The sequence below is a fragment of the Hemicordylus capensis genome, chromosome 4 (assembly GCF_027244095.1).
Source record: "Hemicordylus capensis ecotype Gifberg chromosome 4, rHemCap1.1.pri, whole genome shotgun sequence".
Lineage (NCBI taxonomy): Eukaryota > Metazoa > Chordata > Lepidosauria > Squamata > Cordylidae > Hemicordylus > Hemicordylus capensis.
In genome coordinates this window covers 193,194,012-193,210,685 of record NC_069660.1, presented here as the reverse complement: position 1 = coordinate 193,210,685, position 16,674 = coordinate 193,194,012, and the positions used below count along the sequence as shown (strand labels likewise).

The window sequence follows — 16,674 nt, the reverse complement described above, 5'->3', positions numbered from 1 at the left end:
AGAGTTAGCAAAGGGGAGGGGAAGGTGTCTGACAGCAAAAAAAAAAAAAAAGAAGGTTGTATAAATGTGTGCACACTGGCATGCGTTTACTGCAGACGTGAGATCGTCTTCAGTGTGTGCTTGTAGGCTTAGAATTGCCATGTTCCAGTCTGATTGTGCATACCTTTAACATTCCCTGATGTCCTGGCCCTATATCTGAAAGCCCCTTAACTGGAGACAATCTCGCAGGGTGGCAAACCTTAGCTGCATCAGACCCTCCCCCTCCATCATGACCAAAGGAGGTGTTCTTGCTTTCCTCCTTGGACTCCAAAGGAGCTCCTGGCTAGAAACTCCCCCGCCTCATCAGAGCCATGGCCTCTTGAACAGAGCATTGCCCCTTTAGGCTCTGGCAACAAATTGTGAGTGCTGGGGTGGGGGGCAGAGCTAGAGATAGGAGCAGGAGAGCAGAACAATCAAAGGCTCAGCCGAATTCAGGTCTCTGTTGAAGCAACATCCTCCAGTTGCCTGGTGGATATTGTGCAAGCAGCCCTCAGCACTCTACAAAGTCTTATCATGCACTGTGGCAGTTTCTTCCTCTGAACCGGTCCCCTGCCATTACTGGCCTTGGATTCTTGAAGCCCAGCAAACTCCTGCCTGGAACGGAATATGAAATGGGACATGCAGAAGTCCCTGCTTCTCCCCGCTTACCCTCCTTTCATCTTTCCTCACCTATCAACTATAGAGCATGCAGGATGGGAGTGGACAAAACGGCAAGGGGAACACAGGAGAGGCCATGGCTGCTTATTCTCCTGCTTTGCTGGGTATTTAACAATATAGCATCCAATCTGTAGTACAGCCGCCCCACTCCTAGTCAAACCTGAAACTAGGCCTGGAACAAAGAAATTAGGCCTACTCATTTATATCACTGCTATGAGACTCCTAGCTGTACCTATCCTGTTAGTCAGAGCCTTTTGGCCTGAGAACCTCCAGTTCCTTTCAAACATATCCTATGTATGTGATCCTCCTTTTTCTTCAGTTTTTTTCCTGACTTGTGTGCTTTCATTTCATTCATAATATATATTCACAATGAAAAGAGTAACTTATTGGACTGCATTTACCTGGAGAATAATGGGTCTTGGTCTTTGGGGCATGAAGACGACTGGAGGTGTTTGGCAAAGCACCCTGTCCAGTGGATTGTGGATGCCACCGCCTTAAGATGAACGTTGCCAATTTCAGTTTATGGTCTGCATGGAGCAGCTAATCTTTCTTGAGTGTAAGGGACAGAGCCAGGCTGCAATATACTTTACAATTTCCTTCATGCCAGCTGGAATGATTGTTAGATTTTGTGGAAGCTCCTTTCTTCTACAGCTAAGGATCTTATAAGGAAAAAAGAAAAAAGAAAATTCTCAGCCTCTGTGTTGCCTTTCCCCTGATTATCTCTTTAAAAAAACCTAGGAAAACCATGAGAAGATAAAATGACACAAGAGACCAATGGAGATTTTTGTCTCTAAGTCTAGACTAAGCTAAGACAAATGGAAAGAGACATGAAATTGATCTGCATTGTGTCTCTCTTCATTCCTAAACCAAACTCAGAAACACTTCCTGTTGCAAACATAAGCAATTTTTGCAACATAGTCCTACTATTTGCAAATATGTCTCTAGGAATTTAACAGTATTAGTATATGAACACACTAACTGATCAATGTAGGAAGAAAAGTGAAAAATCCAGTGAATTCAGTATAGCAAAATTCCCATTGTCTTCTTTTAATAGGCCAAAGCACACACCAACAATGTACGTACAGTGGGGGATTGTGGTCTGGCGTCTTTCTTGATGGATACCACATTTGTTTAGGGTCCAGTATGATAGAGTCCAACATGCATAGGTCCAATCTGCACTATCATTATTCCTCCAAATCAGGCTGTATAGATCTATGCAATAAGCTCCTATGCCAAATTATGTAATTATTTTATTGTATGTAGAGTCCACTTTTTAAGATTAAAAAATCTTCCCAAGGTGGCTGTTAGAAATATAAAAAGAGAACACAATTGCATCCAACAACATCCAGTGTGAGACCTGCAATTCAAATGTCAGGCAGATTGGGTGTATAAGGGGTGGGTAGGTTGAGTATTCAAGCAGTCTGCTCCCCCTGTATGTGTAAGTGTTCCCCATCAAATGTAAGATCTACTTTGGGCTATTATGTAACACTGGCTGACATACTGGGCAAGAATATGTCCGCCTAGTAACGTGTTTGCTCAATTTTGCATTTGCACAACACAGAGACTGTGCAAATGCAACATTAATAGGCTGGCATACTCTTATGCAGTAAGTCAGCCGCTGTTTGTAGGGAAGGTTTCTCTTTATGCACAGAGTACATATCAGAAGCAGTAGAAGGGCTTGCAGAGTGAAGTAAGCGCTGAAAATGATGCCTTCTCAAGAGCCAGCCATGAGTGAGTTCCCTGACTGACTAGGTATATGAGAGTTCAATAATGAGAGCTTTGGACCCTTCCCCGCGAACTGATACTGTCTTCCACGTAAAAAGGATAGAATGCATGCTAGTAATCCTTTAAGCTCTGATTCCTTAGGCCCAATGTAAACAATCGAGAGAATCAAGTATTAAGAATTTTCTTCGATAGTGCCATTTCAGGTTGCATAAGAGAGCTTTTGAATACTGCTGCGTTGCAGTTAAGAGACTCAGCTGTCATCTAGGAAATATCTAATCCAAATCTCCCCCCTGCCTGAATTCAGTAAGGGGGCTCATACAAGCTTTTATCCTTCACAATTATTCCATCTACAATATAGGTTCAATAGCACTAACCTACCTTATTGGATTATTGTAAGCAGAGGCACTCTTTGGACCGGACTTCCAGGTGGAAGTATTGTCCTCAGCACAGGAGGGGAATCCATCTGTCTGGGGTCCCCTTCAAATGTCCTGGTGGAGTCTGGGGGTGACCACGCTACTCTGAGGGCTGCAGTCCACTCGCGGACCACCCGCCCGCTGGCCAATCTCCAGTTATGCATGCTGGGCCAGGGGGTGGGAGCTGAGCCAAGTGGGTCTCCCTGCGACAGCCCGCCACCACCTGCTTCCATCGTGGCTAAGGCACTGGGCCTGGGCAGGGCCTCACTGGGTCTGGAACGGGCAAGCTGCTCACTCCTCCGCACCTGTGCAGTGCAACTCACGAGCTCCACAAGTGTATGACACTCACGAGCTTATGACGCTCGTGAGACACACTGTGCAGATATGGGGGGACGGCTTGCCTGCTTCAGGCCCGGTGAGGCCCAGTGCTTTACCAGCAGGTGGTTGCGGACTGCCGGAGGCAGGCCCGCTTGGCTCATCCCCCATCCCCTTGACTTGGCACACATAACTGGACATTGGCTGTCAAGTGGGCCTCAGGCTGGCCAGCTGACTTCAGAGTAGTACTTTGGCTTGACTGCCCTCAGCGTCCACTGGCCCGGAAGTGGACAACAGGAAATCAGCGGACAGAGAGCAGGCAGAATAGATAATCCAGCTTATTTAAGTGCCGGGACTCTCAATGCAAAGTATGGTATGGGTGGGAAGCATCTTCTTCATAATTTCCCCCCAAAAAACCAACAACACACAGTCTTTTGTTCAGTCACATTTATTGCAACCCTGCAAGAGAAAAGCAAAGGCGCTCCAACTTCTTGCCTTGTATTGGATCCTTAGAGACAGTGGGATGGTGGTGGTAACGAGATATGTGGGATGGGGATATGTTAAGTTGCGTGTTGAAATGTTTCTGCTAATTCTAAACTGACTGAGAGTAGGAGCATAATAAACAAGAAGATTAGGCTAGTAGAGCTCCAGCATCAAGCTGCTTCTCCGTCGCCATCTTCGCTCCACCCCCTTGCCCCTGCTAGTGCATATTTGCATAAATATACTTGTTTGATATGTTTACATTATTGTGAGTTCAGTTGCTGTTTGTGCCCTCAAGAAACCATGTGTTAAAAATACTGTGGGTTTCATGGTGTGTGTGTGTGTGTGTGTGTGTGTGTGTGTTTCTGTGTAGGGGTATGATGCTTAACTTGCAGCCGGGCGGCGAGCTCCAAAGGGCTTTAGTTCCAGCCTCCAAAATTACCTAGGTGTGGATTGCCAAGATAATGTACGTGAGGTACTTTGAACACTCATAAAGTTATGTATAATTTCATTATTTCAGGGAGAGTTCCGGTATGGAGTCTGGCAAGACTCCATACTGTTTCCAATGCTTTTTAACATCTACGTGAAACCGCTGGGAGAGCTCATCAGGAGATTTGGTGCAGGGTGTTATCAATACGCTGATGACACCCAAATCTGTTTCTCCGTGTCAGCTTCTTCAGGAAATGGCCTAACATCTCTAAATGCCTGCCTGGAGGTGGTAATGGGATGGATGAGCAAGAGCAAACTGAGGCTGAATCCAAGCAAGACGGAGGTACTCACTGTGGGAGGTTTGAGATTTAGGAAGTGGTTTAGATCTGCCTGTTGCCCTCCCCCGGAAAGAGCAGGTACGTAGTCTGGGAGTACTCCTGGACCCCAACCTCTCCCTGATTTCTCAGGTTGAGACAGTGGTCAAGAGTGCTTTCTATCACTTTCTGCTGACTCACCAGCTATGTCCATTTCTGGAGATAAACAACCTTAAAACAGTGGTGCATATGCTGGTAACATCCAGACTTGAGTACTACAATGCACCAATGCACTCTACATTGGGCTGCTTTGTATTCAGTTCGTAAACTGCAGTTAGTACAGAATGCTGCAGCCAGGTTGGTCTCCGGGGTTGCCCAAAGAAATCATATTACACCCATTTAAAAGAACTATACTGGCTGCCAATCAGTTTCCGGGTGAAATACAAAGTGCTGGTTGTTGCCTATAAAACCCTAAACGGCTTGGGTCCGAGATATTGGAAGAGAGCACCACCTTCTTCATCAAGCCCACCACCTGTCAAGATCATCTGGGGAGGTGCGGTTGCGGTTGCCACTCGTTCAGTTGGTGGCAACTCGAACCCAGGCCTTTTCTAGAGTTGCCCCGGGACTCTGGGATGTGCGTCCTAACAAAATTAGAGTTTCCTCTTCTCTGAATGTTTTTAAGAAGGACCTAAAAACATACCTGTTTAATCAGGCTTTTAGTTTATACTTTTAAAGCTTAGATTTTAGAGTTTTTATTGTATGTTATGTTAATGTTTTAATGGTTTTATATTGTGAACTGCCCAAGGACCTTTTTGTATAGGGTGGTATATAAATATATAAATAGCTAAATAAAAAATAAAATTATTATGTCATGGAGAACATTCAGCCTTCAAACGTGCAATTCATCATCCTCTCCCCCCCACCTCTCTCTCTCTCTCTCACACACACACACACACACACACACACACACACACACACACCCCCCAACTGCAGCCTGAAGTAATAGAATCCAGGACATGTTTTATACATTGGATGTGGCTGATTGCATAACTATGCTCTCAATGTTCTTTGTGTATAGATTACTTTTTAGGTTTAATATCCTGAGTATCTCCAATTCAGTCCTCCTTTGCTCCTGAACTGTGTCCATTCTAGTCAAACTCTGCTCCTGGCAGATGCAGTGGGTCCCTGTGGTGTGAGAACTTTTTTCTTGAATCACTGGAGCTTCTGCTCAGAGGAGGAAGCAGCAGATTAGAAAATTAGTATCAAACTTCAGATGCCTCCTGTCCCAGGCAATGGGGTGATCCCAACGTACACATTCGATATGAGTGCCAGATCTGTTGCACTCCCTCGGATCTTGTTGCTAAGGAGGACCACTAGGTTATCTCTGTACCAACAACAATCTGGCTGACACTTAGCTCCAGGTACTTGCCAGTTCTTGAACCTGACTATTTGACCTCTCCAGAGTGGATAGTAAGGTCTTTTTGGTGGACTTGGGTGTTGAGACCACCAGCTGGAAAAGGTTGTAGGTATGGATATCACATAGCAGGATAAGTGCTACTATATTTGCTCTGAAAATAATACACATTATTAGTTTTCTTGTTCTTTAAATAAAAGGCCTTCAAGAATCTTAGAAAATAAAAAAAGTGCTGGGTTATATATGAAATCCAGGGAACAGAAGAGCACTTCTGGGGAATGATGATAATGGTCAAAATCTTCATTTGTGCTTTACTGGCATACTTCCCTTGATTTCCGTAAATGCATATCAATATTTGCAAGAAATTCCATTTTGGGGGCACTAAACCTGAAAACACATCAAGGACAACCCAAGAGGAGACATCTCAGGGGAAACATAAAGACAAAGGAATAGATCGACTGAAGCCAGAGGTATATTTGGAAGCATCTGTTGAGAGACTGTAGTTGAAACATGAGATCAAAGAAGAGAAGATGAAAACAGACTCCTGAGACACCCCTCTTTTTGATGGTTTTCTTTCTGCTGTGCTCGAAGAAACATTAAGCTACTTGGGATCACAAATATACACACCAAACATGTGCATAAGCACCCAACTGAATCTTAATTCAAAATCTTCTTCTTCTTCTTTGGCCTTTTATGTAATTTTTAGATTGTTTCACCATACATCTCTCCCAACTAGGGAGATCAAGGCCCCTGGTAATCTCTCCCAAGTCCAACTAGGACTAAATGGCCATTCTTTTCATTGTAGTCTCTACTGGTTTATCAAATGGGATGGGGCTGTTCTGGAAAGAGCATCTGAATGCTTCTGTGCAGAAGGTGTCAAGTTCCCTGCCTGGCATCTCCAAGATAGGGCTGAGAGAGACTCCTGTCTGCAACTTTGGAGAAGCCACTGCCAGTTTGTGTAGACAATGCTGAATTACATGGACCAATGGTCTGACCTGGTATAAGGCAGCTTCCTATGTTCCTATCCTTCTCCCCACCCCTTCTCTCTTGGAAAAAGAAAAGAACTGCAGCTATTTAAGTTTTTGCAGTCCCTAGGAGACAGAAGTGGGGAATTTGTGCATATTTTAAAAATAGTTTCAACATCTACAGGGTGCATGAGACACAACTTCAGTAGATTTAAAACTGATAAAAAGGACATTCTCCACTTTGTAATGAAGTTGCTTTTTATTTTAAGTGTACTATTAGACGCAGTACAGGAGGCATTTTTGTTTGTTTTCCAAGCTTGTTTGCTTTCCCCAAAAGACTGCATTCTATTTCCTTTTAGGGACAAAACCTTTCTTACTCAGGAGTTACTTAAAAGTCTGTTCTAAGAAAGTTGGGCCATGCCTATGGCAATTTTATGCAAGTTCTTTTTATACATTTTGAAAATGTAGTTAGTAATATATGCTGCTGTTCAACAAAAAAGTTTCTCAATGTGGTTTACATAGAAAAAACAACAAGAAAATGGCCCACAATATAAAACAAAGCCAAATGGACAGACCACAACAGCCACTGGAGAGGCCCTGGCATTCTCTTCTGACTTGTATAGTGCTATTCCCCTGTTGAATATCGAGTTGAACTAGATATGACACCCTAACATTGTACCAGAAGATAACAGCCTGAAAAATGTGCATGCAGTAGTATTTTCACATGCGTTAAATGCCTTTATGGATCAAGGCCAATAGGGAAAAAACTGGCCTGGTGACATTGAAATTGATTGACATAAAGCCCTAGCCAAGCAGCAGCAGCAGCAGCAGCAGCAACAACAACAATATAATATAAACTTTATTTGTTAGCCATCCCTTAACAAATTTTTCTCTGGGAGGCTTACAAAATAACATTGAAACATGAGATAAAAACACACAACGCATTAAATCATAACATACAAAAATGTGTGGGTGGGTGGGGGGAAGAAAATACAAAATACAATACAAAACAATTTAAAAGACATATTTTAAAAACATCAGTTAAAATCAGATCAAAATTTAGAAGGCCTGAGTGAACAAAAGGGTTTTTACCCAGCATCTAAAAGAACAAAGTCATGAAGACAGGTAACTAGCAGTTACCCCTGCTAACTTGGCAAAGAGGCACCTTTTAATGTGGCGATTCTCTTTATTTAGCAGGGGGAGAGTAACTGGCCCTATCCACCCCCAGCACAGTACCTCCAGTGGCTGTTGCTGGTGTCTGTCTTATGTTTCTTTTTAGAATGTGAGCCCTTTGAGGACAGGGATCCATCTTATTTATATATTTATTATTTCTCTGTGTAAACCGCCCTGAGCCATTTTTGGAAAGGCAGTATAGAAATCGAATTAACAACAACAACAACAATTTCTGTTATTAAGAGGCTTTTCCATAAATGTGATTCAACCATTGTGATTCAGCCACCCACCTCACCTTGTTTTGCAGGGGCAACCGGAAGAGGGTCTCTGAAGAAGATCTTAAGGTCCTGTTTAGAACATAAGGGATAAGGCACTATCTCAGGCAACCTGGTCCCAAGCCATTTAGGGCTTTAAAGATTAACACTAGCACCTTGAATTGGGCCTGAAAAGGACTGGGAGCCAGTGAAGCTGATGAAGCACTGGCGTAATATAATCAAAATGTCCAATCCCAGTTAATAATCTTGCAGCTCTGTTTTGTATCAGCTGCTGTTTCTGGACTGTTTTCAAAGGCAGCCCCACTCTAGGGATGTGTGAATCGATTCAGGTACAAAATGATTTGTACTCAAATCTACCTGTTTGGGGTGATTTGTGGACAAAACAAATCACCCCTTTGCTAGCTGGCCAGATTCGTGTCCAAAATAAATCGCCCAGATTTTGGACCTGAAAAACTTGTAGATTCAGACCTCCATTCTGTGGCAATCTCTCTTGCTGTCTCTGTGTTGTGTCAGGATTTTTTTTTTAACATCCCACCTTCCCATGTTTCAGATTGGTGACTTACAGTGTGCAACGATTGGCCAGTGATTCCCCCCAGTTCCAGATTGGCTCGTTTCCATTCAAATCTTGTGTTGCCAGGGGTGACGGACTCCGCATTGGCTAGGGGAAGTGCCAAAGAAGGGACAAGGGTGGGAGGAGTTCGAATGAGGGATTTTCAAATGTACTTAAGGAAGTAGCCAGCCACCATTCTGTCTTTCTGCCTCGTGGGAGTAGAGAGAGAGAGAGCGTGCCAGAGGAGCTCTGCTTTGCCTTGCTTGCCTGCTGCCTGGAGTGGATTCTCTGCTCCCCCCTCCTGCTTTCCTGATTGAAGAAAAGAGAAGATAATTTTCTTTACTCCCTTCCTGCTGCTGAGAGAATCACTGCCTGTGCCTGCTGTCTGTGTGAATCAATTTAGGTACAAAATGATTTGTACTTGAATCTACCTGTTTTGGAAGATTTGTGGACAAAACAAATCGCCCCTGTGCTAGCTGGCCAGATTCGGTCCCAAAACAAATTGGGGGTGATTTGATTCGCGTACAAATCAAATAGAAAGCATTGATTAATGCACATCCCTACTCCAATCCATAGAATTTAGTGTGGAAGTGGCTAATTATTAAGAACTGGTAGGTGAGGCCCATCATTGACTGGACACCGTTATTTTGCATTGGAAAAGTTATTTACAGCTTTTCTGGTGTAAAAAGTAGTGCATTCAGCTGTGTTAAGTGGCAAAATTGTTAATGCAAAATTTCGTACCTGTAGGTAATCGGAAAGTGGGACTTTATTTTGCACAAATCCACAAACTGTCAAAAAATATTTAAAAGATACAGTACATTTTTATATATGTAAGAGAATTTTCTATTAATGTGCTTGTAAAAGGGAAGTAAAAGAACAGTTTGAAATTCGTAGGATTTTCACTTGAAACATTATTCATTTTATTGAATAATCACCATATATGGTAAACTTGAATCCAAGTATATTTGAACATGAGAAAGACTTTCTGCTTCTCTTGGGCATTATGTCATTTTTGAATTATTGATATGATTATTCAGTGTTAAAAATCTGTTCAGAACAATAGCAGTTAAAATCTGATAAAATATTGGGGGGATATTTACCCCAGCATATCCCGGTGTAAAAGGTAGTCCAGCTAATTTCAGTGACAGGATTGTGTATGCAGAATTTGGTATCTGTAGGTAATACTGTGCAATTGCTACCTGTCTACAAGTATTGCCACGGCTATAGGAAGTGCCTATCAGCATCACTGACAAGTAAGAGGGCAAAAGGACAGTTAGGCCTACATTCTTGCCTCAGAGTTTGGCTAAGCGAAAGCTTCTCTCTTCCCTAATCCACAATTACTACTACTAATAAAATTATGCAACTTCTAATACTATGGTGCAGCATAATTTCAGGGATATTCTAGGGGAGAATGGCTGCCAGAAAGAGTTGGCTGTCCAGAAGAGGTGCAGTGCTTCCATTATCACCCACAAATGTGCAACTTTTTAAAAAAAAAACCCTATAATTTTCATCAGCTGCAGATCGGTCCCATTCACAACAGCACTAGTCATAACACAATGCCATTCTGAGTAGGGGTGTTGCAAGAAACGTCCGTGCGGAAATGGTTCACTTTGAACTGAGGCCGGTTCAAAGGTTCAATCATCGACTAAACTGGGGACAGTTCGGACCATGATCGTACTGAATCAACCCCGGTTTGAGAGAACCACTTCTGCACAGTAAGGGGTGGTCAGGTGGGGGCGGCATGGGAGGGGGAAAGCTGCTTATCTGGCATGGCTGTAAGTATTACCGCTTGCCCTCCTGGCACGGCCCCAAGCATGCTACCCCCATCCTCTGGCTCGGTTCTGGTCTCCGCACATGTGCCTGGGTGTGTGTTTGGCAGTCAGGCAAGGCTGGGTAAGCAGCTTCCCCCCCCTCTCTCCGCCCCTGCCCAGCTGCCCCTTACAGTCCTCCATACCTGTATTGTGAAAGGGAACCCTTGCCTATTCCCCTTTAGAAAATTATCCTCAAACCAGTTCAGCCCGATTTGATGATTGAACCTGGCTTGGACCTGCTTCCGCCGGACCCGGATCAGGCCGGGTTGGTTCAGACCGAACCAGCCAAGCTGGTTCCATGCACTCCCCTAATTCTGAGGGGGAGTCTGGGGGAAATGATGGTAGCCAATACGCTGAGATTTCCCTATGTTCGCCCAAGAAATTGCTAGAACTGACCCTCCGTTTTCACCACCTGAAATTTTGGATCTGCTCTTTGAGTGGCAGCTGATTCAGATGACTGCTGGCCAGCACATGCAATCAGGATGAGGTCACACCAAGAGTGCACCTGCTCTGTTGTCACAGGAGGACATCCCTTAATCATGTGAAGGGTGCATTAATGTGAACCATCCCCTGCAAACTCTTATATTCAGGAGATGGCAGATAAAAGGAAGGATATTACAGCCATTCACATGACAACAAAGCATACTGATGACAGTGTTCTCAGCCTTAAGGAATAATTGCCTTTTGTTGGCTGGTGTGGGACTGTAATAAACTGATTAGTTGACTGATAATTGACTTTGGTTCAGGAAGTGTACTTCTGATCTGTTTCACCTCCGTGGAAAGATGTATTTCAGTGATTAGCTGATTGCAACTAATCATGGGAGAAAGTGATGGGGTTAGGCTACCAATAATCAGATCAATGATGAGACAACGTATTTCCTGAGTAGTTCTTGAGGGAATTTTAATGGGTCCCCTGTTGCTATGGTACTCTCCCCTGAATAAGCCCTTATATTTATGATCTGCAATTAGACATAGACATAAACAGATATTCTCCTGTATTTTTTCAACTCCTTTTTGTCCACAAAAGGTTAGATTTATTTTTCTGATTGTGATTTATGGTACTATTTTAATTAACAGGTTCTGCACAAGTTTATGAAGAACAAGTCTCATCAAGGATAGTTTCAGGTCATATAGATGGAATTTGGTTTAATAAAACAAAAGCCTATGAACGGTAAGCACTTACAGTTAGGGGCTTGAGCCCAAAATGTTTCGGAGGCCATTATAAAGGCCATGCATTTGAAGGGTCTGTATCCAGGTGTACTTTAAAAATGAATACAGGTACAGTCATTTACACAAACACATGTACAAGTCAGGCTCATGGCAGTCATGGAGTCAGGCTCATGGCACAGCATAATTTCAGGGACACTCAGGGACATTCTGCAGGAAGAGGTGTCTAAGCCAGCTGTCTGAAGAGGTCTGACATTCCAGTGCTGCTGCTACCACCTCTGCCAGCAGAGGCACAATGCCGACTCTTATTAAAATGAAAAATAAATAAAAGAAAACTGACACCCACTGGTGTCACCACCCGAGTGGTAAGCCACCCCCACAAGCTTTACAAGAAAATGATTTCCGCTGCTGAAATCACCCCAGAATAATTTCCCTCCCCACTCCCAAATCACCCTGCAATCTTGAAACTCCTTCAGTGCCTTCTTCCCCACCCCCACCTTGCCAAACTGTTTATAAGAGAATTTTTAGATCAGCTCTAGCTGCCAGTCATCAAGTTATTTGCATTCAGTCTAACACAAAGCTCACTTGAAATACCTCTTTTAATTAAAACAGTTATATCCTTGTCTGTCCCAAGGTGTTGAAGACAGAATTACAGAACCATAGATCTCAAAGGGAGGAAATAGGCCATGTAGCCTAGTACTCCTAGGACAGAAATGTTAAAGCCATCTTCAAAATATACCTGTGGTGGTTTGTTGTTTTTTCTGTCGTTTTTTCCTGTCAGCTAGCTCTTTTTTCTTATTTTCCTTCTTTCAAGGAAGGTAAGCAAATGTTGGCTACAGCAGCTGTAGAATGTCTTTCTCTGGAGATCCTTCAGTAATCAAGAATCTGCTTTCCTAGAGCTTTCAAGGAATTTTCTAAGGGCATTAGATACCATTGTTACATGCTTTGTTGCACCATTTTTATTTTAATCCATTATTATATCATCATTAATATAAACAAGCTTGTACCTAGCCAAACTTTGTAGTGTCAAAGTTTGGGATCTGAACAGAATCAAGCAGACCCGGAAATGTTCTGAAAATATGTTTTTCATGTTGTGCTTCATACTAGGGAGTATTGCCTAGGATTTGTGTTGAGCAACCAGAGTATGCCGTTGAAATGCGGTACTTGTGGGAGGAAAAGCTGGTGACAATAGCAGAAAAAGGACAAAGAATGGAAAAATAGGAGGCCACAATATCCTGTGGATACGGGTACCAGCCAATGGTACCTATAAACAAGCACTTTATGGGCACGATTCTAGGAAGTGGGCAAGATGTAAGTGACATGGAGACATGATATTCTATTAAATGTATACATGCTGAGTGGCACTGCTAATGTATTGGGAGAAAATAGTCATTTGTTGTCAGCAATATTGTCAGTATAAAAATTGATGTTTTAACTTTCTTTTGGGCTCATCATGATATCTGAATACAGAATCTTGCAAGTCCAGTCAACTGTAAAGCTGCTTGCTGATCATATACCTTGAACATGGTAAGAACAAATAAAGCTTTATCAGAATAAAGAATAAAGTAGAGTTCTTTACTTTACTTTGGGTTTTCGGGGGAATCTGGGAAATTGCTCACCAGGATCTTTTCACTACCTAGGATCAATCAGAAGATAATTGCTCAACAGACCCCAAAACTTTAAACAAGAAATGCTTCTTAGGATAAAGCCAAATCCACTTGAATCATTTCTTATAAGTAATTAGATTAAAATCATTTTTACTTATATTTTGAAATCTTATGCCAATTAGGAAAACAAATCTGTGTCTCTCTGTGTGTGTGTGTGTGTGTGTGTACAAAAGGCAGTGTCACTGAGGTGTGTCTTGTATGGCTCCCATTTTCATCTGGGATTATACGTGCATGTCCAACATAAGGAGTCTCTATAAGTCTATCAAAGCTTCCATTGTCTTTGCTGAAGGACAGAGATATTTACGTACAATATGAAATATACAACTTTGAATTTGTTCTATTTTGAGGAGAAAGACAAAAGATGTCCTAAGATAGAATATTATGAGCATATATAACCTATTACAGGAGATTTGCAAGAGTTTCGTTCTCCTCTATTACCACAGAAACCATGGATACTGAGTCACTGGGGCTATGGAAATCTGGGGGTTGGAAAAAGTTTTTAAAAACTGGGGTAAAAGGCCCTAGAAATGTAGGGGGAAGTGGCCTACTGTGTTTCTTGGGTCCCCAGCAGTTCCCCTACAAGAGTAAAAGATTGGCCAAAATCCCCCCCCCCCGTGGTATTGTTTTGCAAAAGGAGCCATAAAATGGTTCCTGATCTCAAAATGGCAGCCAGAAATTACTTCCAAGGTCATTTCTGGTCACCCCTAACGAATGGATACATGGATTTAATGTCCGATTTAAATTTTAAATTTAATGTCTGATATATTTACTTTTAAGAGGGCCCATTTTTCATGCACCGCCAGCTCCAACAGGTCCTGTACCCAGTCCTCACACCTAGGGGGATTGGGAGATTTCCACTGCCTCAATATTAACCTCTTAGCTACCAGCAAGCTCTGCCATAGCCACTGTTTAGAAATGGATTTTAGGCCCTAGTCAGATGGGATAAACCCCAACACTACATGCTGAATCCAACACCAAGTTAATTCACATAATGACTTCCCTCCAGAAGTCTTGCACTATGGAACAGTCCCAGAACAGGTGTGTTAAATTGGCATGCGGATTACTGCATCTCCAACAGTTACTGTTTTAGGTCATTTTTAATCGCTTAAGTCGTAGAGGTGTGCATTAGGCCCTAAGAATAATCTTCTGTTGGATGAAGCGCAATTTAAGATCCAGTGAGCTCTTTTTAACACTATCTAAAATATCTTGCCATTGCGCTGGATATACTTTATCTGTAAGTTCAGGTTCTATTTGTCCCTGAGTAGCTCTAATCCCGGGTGCTTGTCCCCATTCACACAGGCATATATGTATTTATTTAGTTTTGGGAGAAAAGACATCTTAATGGCCTGCACAGGGGCGTAGCAAGGTTGGAGTGGGCCCAGATACAAGATTTTAAAATGCCCCCCCCCCCAAAGTCCAGGGCCTCCGCACACCCCAGGCCCCCAAGGATTTAAGTCTGATATTCCAAAATAAGTATGCTGCCTGCAAATACATTTCACTGAATACACACACACACATCACAATATATAGTGATATACATTGAGTACTATACATTTGTATTACTTTTAATGCCTAGAACACACTAGAAAGATGAATTATTAAAATGGGCCCCTCGCTGCAGATTAGCAAAGGAGACTTTCAACCATGCAGGGTGAGCCTGTGTTTGTTTTCCCAGAATTCTGAACAAATTCAGTCAAGTTTGATTGCAGGAGGTTTTTCACAGGAGGCTTTTAAAGCCCTTTAAGACACATCTCCTCTGGAATGGAGGTGCTGCATTCACATGTTGGCCAGATTTACCCTGAAGTCCCTGCAAGTTATTGGGGAGCAGATCACACACAAGAAAAATAAAATAAAATAAAAAGCACCACACATGCTTCACAGTTCTCACTCAGACCTTCTGGGTTGCAAAACAACTTGAACATAAGTGCATTTATAAATGAATGAATGAATAAATAAAATTAATAAAATACTGTTCCAGAAGTTTTTGCAATTTTCTGCCATGAAACAAGCCACTTATAGGACTTTTTAGATAGTTTTTTTTAAGTCAGCAAATTTTCCAAGCTGTTTCAAAATAAATATTCAGAGACTTCTCGGTCCCTCCCCCCCCCCATATCCAAACCCTATGGCAAGCAGATCCCTATATATGGGGGGGGGGGGGGAAAGGTAACCACAAAAAGGAGTTCACACTCTACCTGGCAAATGCTGGTCTGGGTTAAGCAGGGCAGCAAGGGGTCTTCTGCTGCAGAGACCAGTGGTGGCCACTCTGGCTGCCTCCTCCTTCCTGGCTTGCTTGGGCCCTACTCGAGTTCAGGCTTCACTGCGGCCTACACGGAGGCCTCCGTGGAAGCCCCGCCCACCCGCCGATCAGCTGAGAGGCGGGAGAAAAGGAGCTCTTTGCAGCTTGCCTGCTGCTTCTATTGCCGGCCAGCAGAACAAGCAGGAGAGACGGCGAAGAGGGCAAGTGGCTGAGAGGCTATGGGGCTGGGCAGGGGGCAATGGGGAGTCACATGAGGTGCCTCTGGGGGGCCCCTCCAGGCAGTGGGGCCTCCAGACAACTGTCTCCCCTTGCCCTATCATTGTTATGCGCCTGGGCCTGCACTACTATAACTGGAGTTGCAGGGGCCACCAGGGCATCCGGACCAAATTGAGCAGAAATGCTATGTTTCAGTTGCATATACTGCCATGCACTTGCCAGTGGTAAATGAAACTCCTCTTGCAAAAGTGCAAAGGGTTTGTAATTCTCATCTTCAGTTATCAGTTGTGATAACTGGCTGATACCTTTTTCTGCCCAATGCTTCCATAAGACTGGCTGTTTGCCTATCAATACGTGCAGGTTTCCCCACAGTGTCATATCCGTGTGGGCATAGGGATCAAAATTTAGCTGTCTTGCCAGTTCCTTCCAGGCATGTCGGGCTGCTAGCATTGTAGGGGGTTGGTAATGGGGGTGCTTAAGATATCTAGAGCCCAGCACTTCCCAGCCCTCTAAGAGTTTCAGTTCCGTTAACTCCACTTGAGCCCATCCTGGCCTTTCCCCTTCCGTGCGAATTCGCCAATGTTTAGCTTGTGCAATTAAAAACGTGTTATGATACAGTCTGAGATTCACTAGGTTGAAGCCCCCTTTGTCTCTAGCTAGCTGGAGTTTATTATAGGCAATCCGAGGCCTGTTATTTCCCCAGAGAAACCTCCTCACCGCTCTGTCAATTTATCTGAAGTATCTTTGAGGGATAAGCAATGGAAGCCCTCTTAAGGTATAAATACATCTGGGCATAACATTCATCTT

At 43.2% G+C, this 16,674-nt stretch overlaps 1 protein-coding gene across 13 annotated transcripts in view; it reads left to right on the top strand.

Moving 5' to 3' along the window:
* Nucleotides 1–16,674, top strand: part of CDH12 (cadherin 12) — a 987,186-nt gene that overhangs the window by 508,313 nt on the left and 462,199 nt on the right. The window contains exons 1-3 of one of the 13 annotated variants that reach the window (XM_053249001.1): nucleotides 8,979–9,152; nucleotides 11,638–11,731; nucleotides 13,198–13,254. The exons of 10 other annotated variants lie outside the window; for them this stretch is intronic. The gene's annotated coding sequence lies outside the window, so the exon portion shown is untranslated. Of the gene's footprint in view, nucleotides 1–8,978; nucleotides 9,153–11,637; nucleotides 11,732–13,197; nucleotides 13,255–16,674 lie in introns of those variants that run through there. 2 more of the 13 variants (XM_053249000.1, XM_053249002.1) reach the window with 2 other exon arrangements.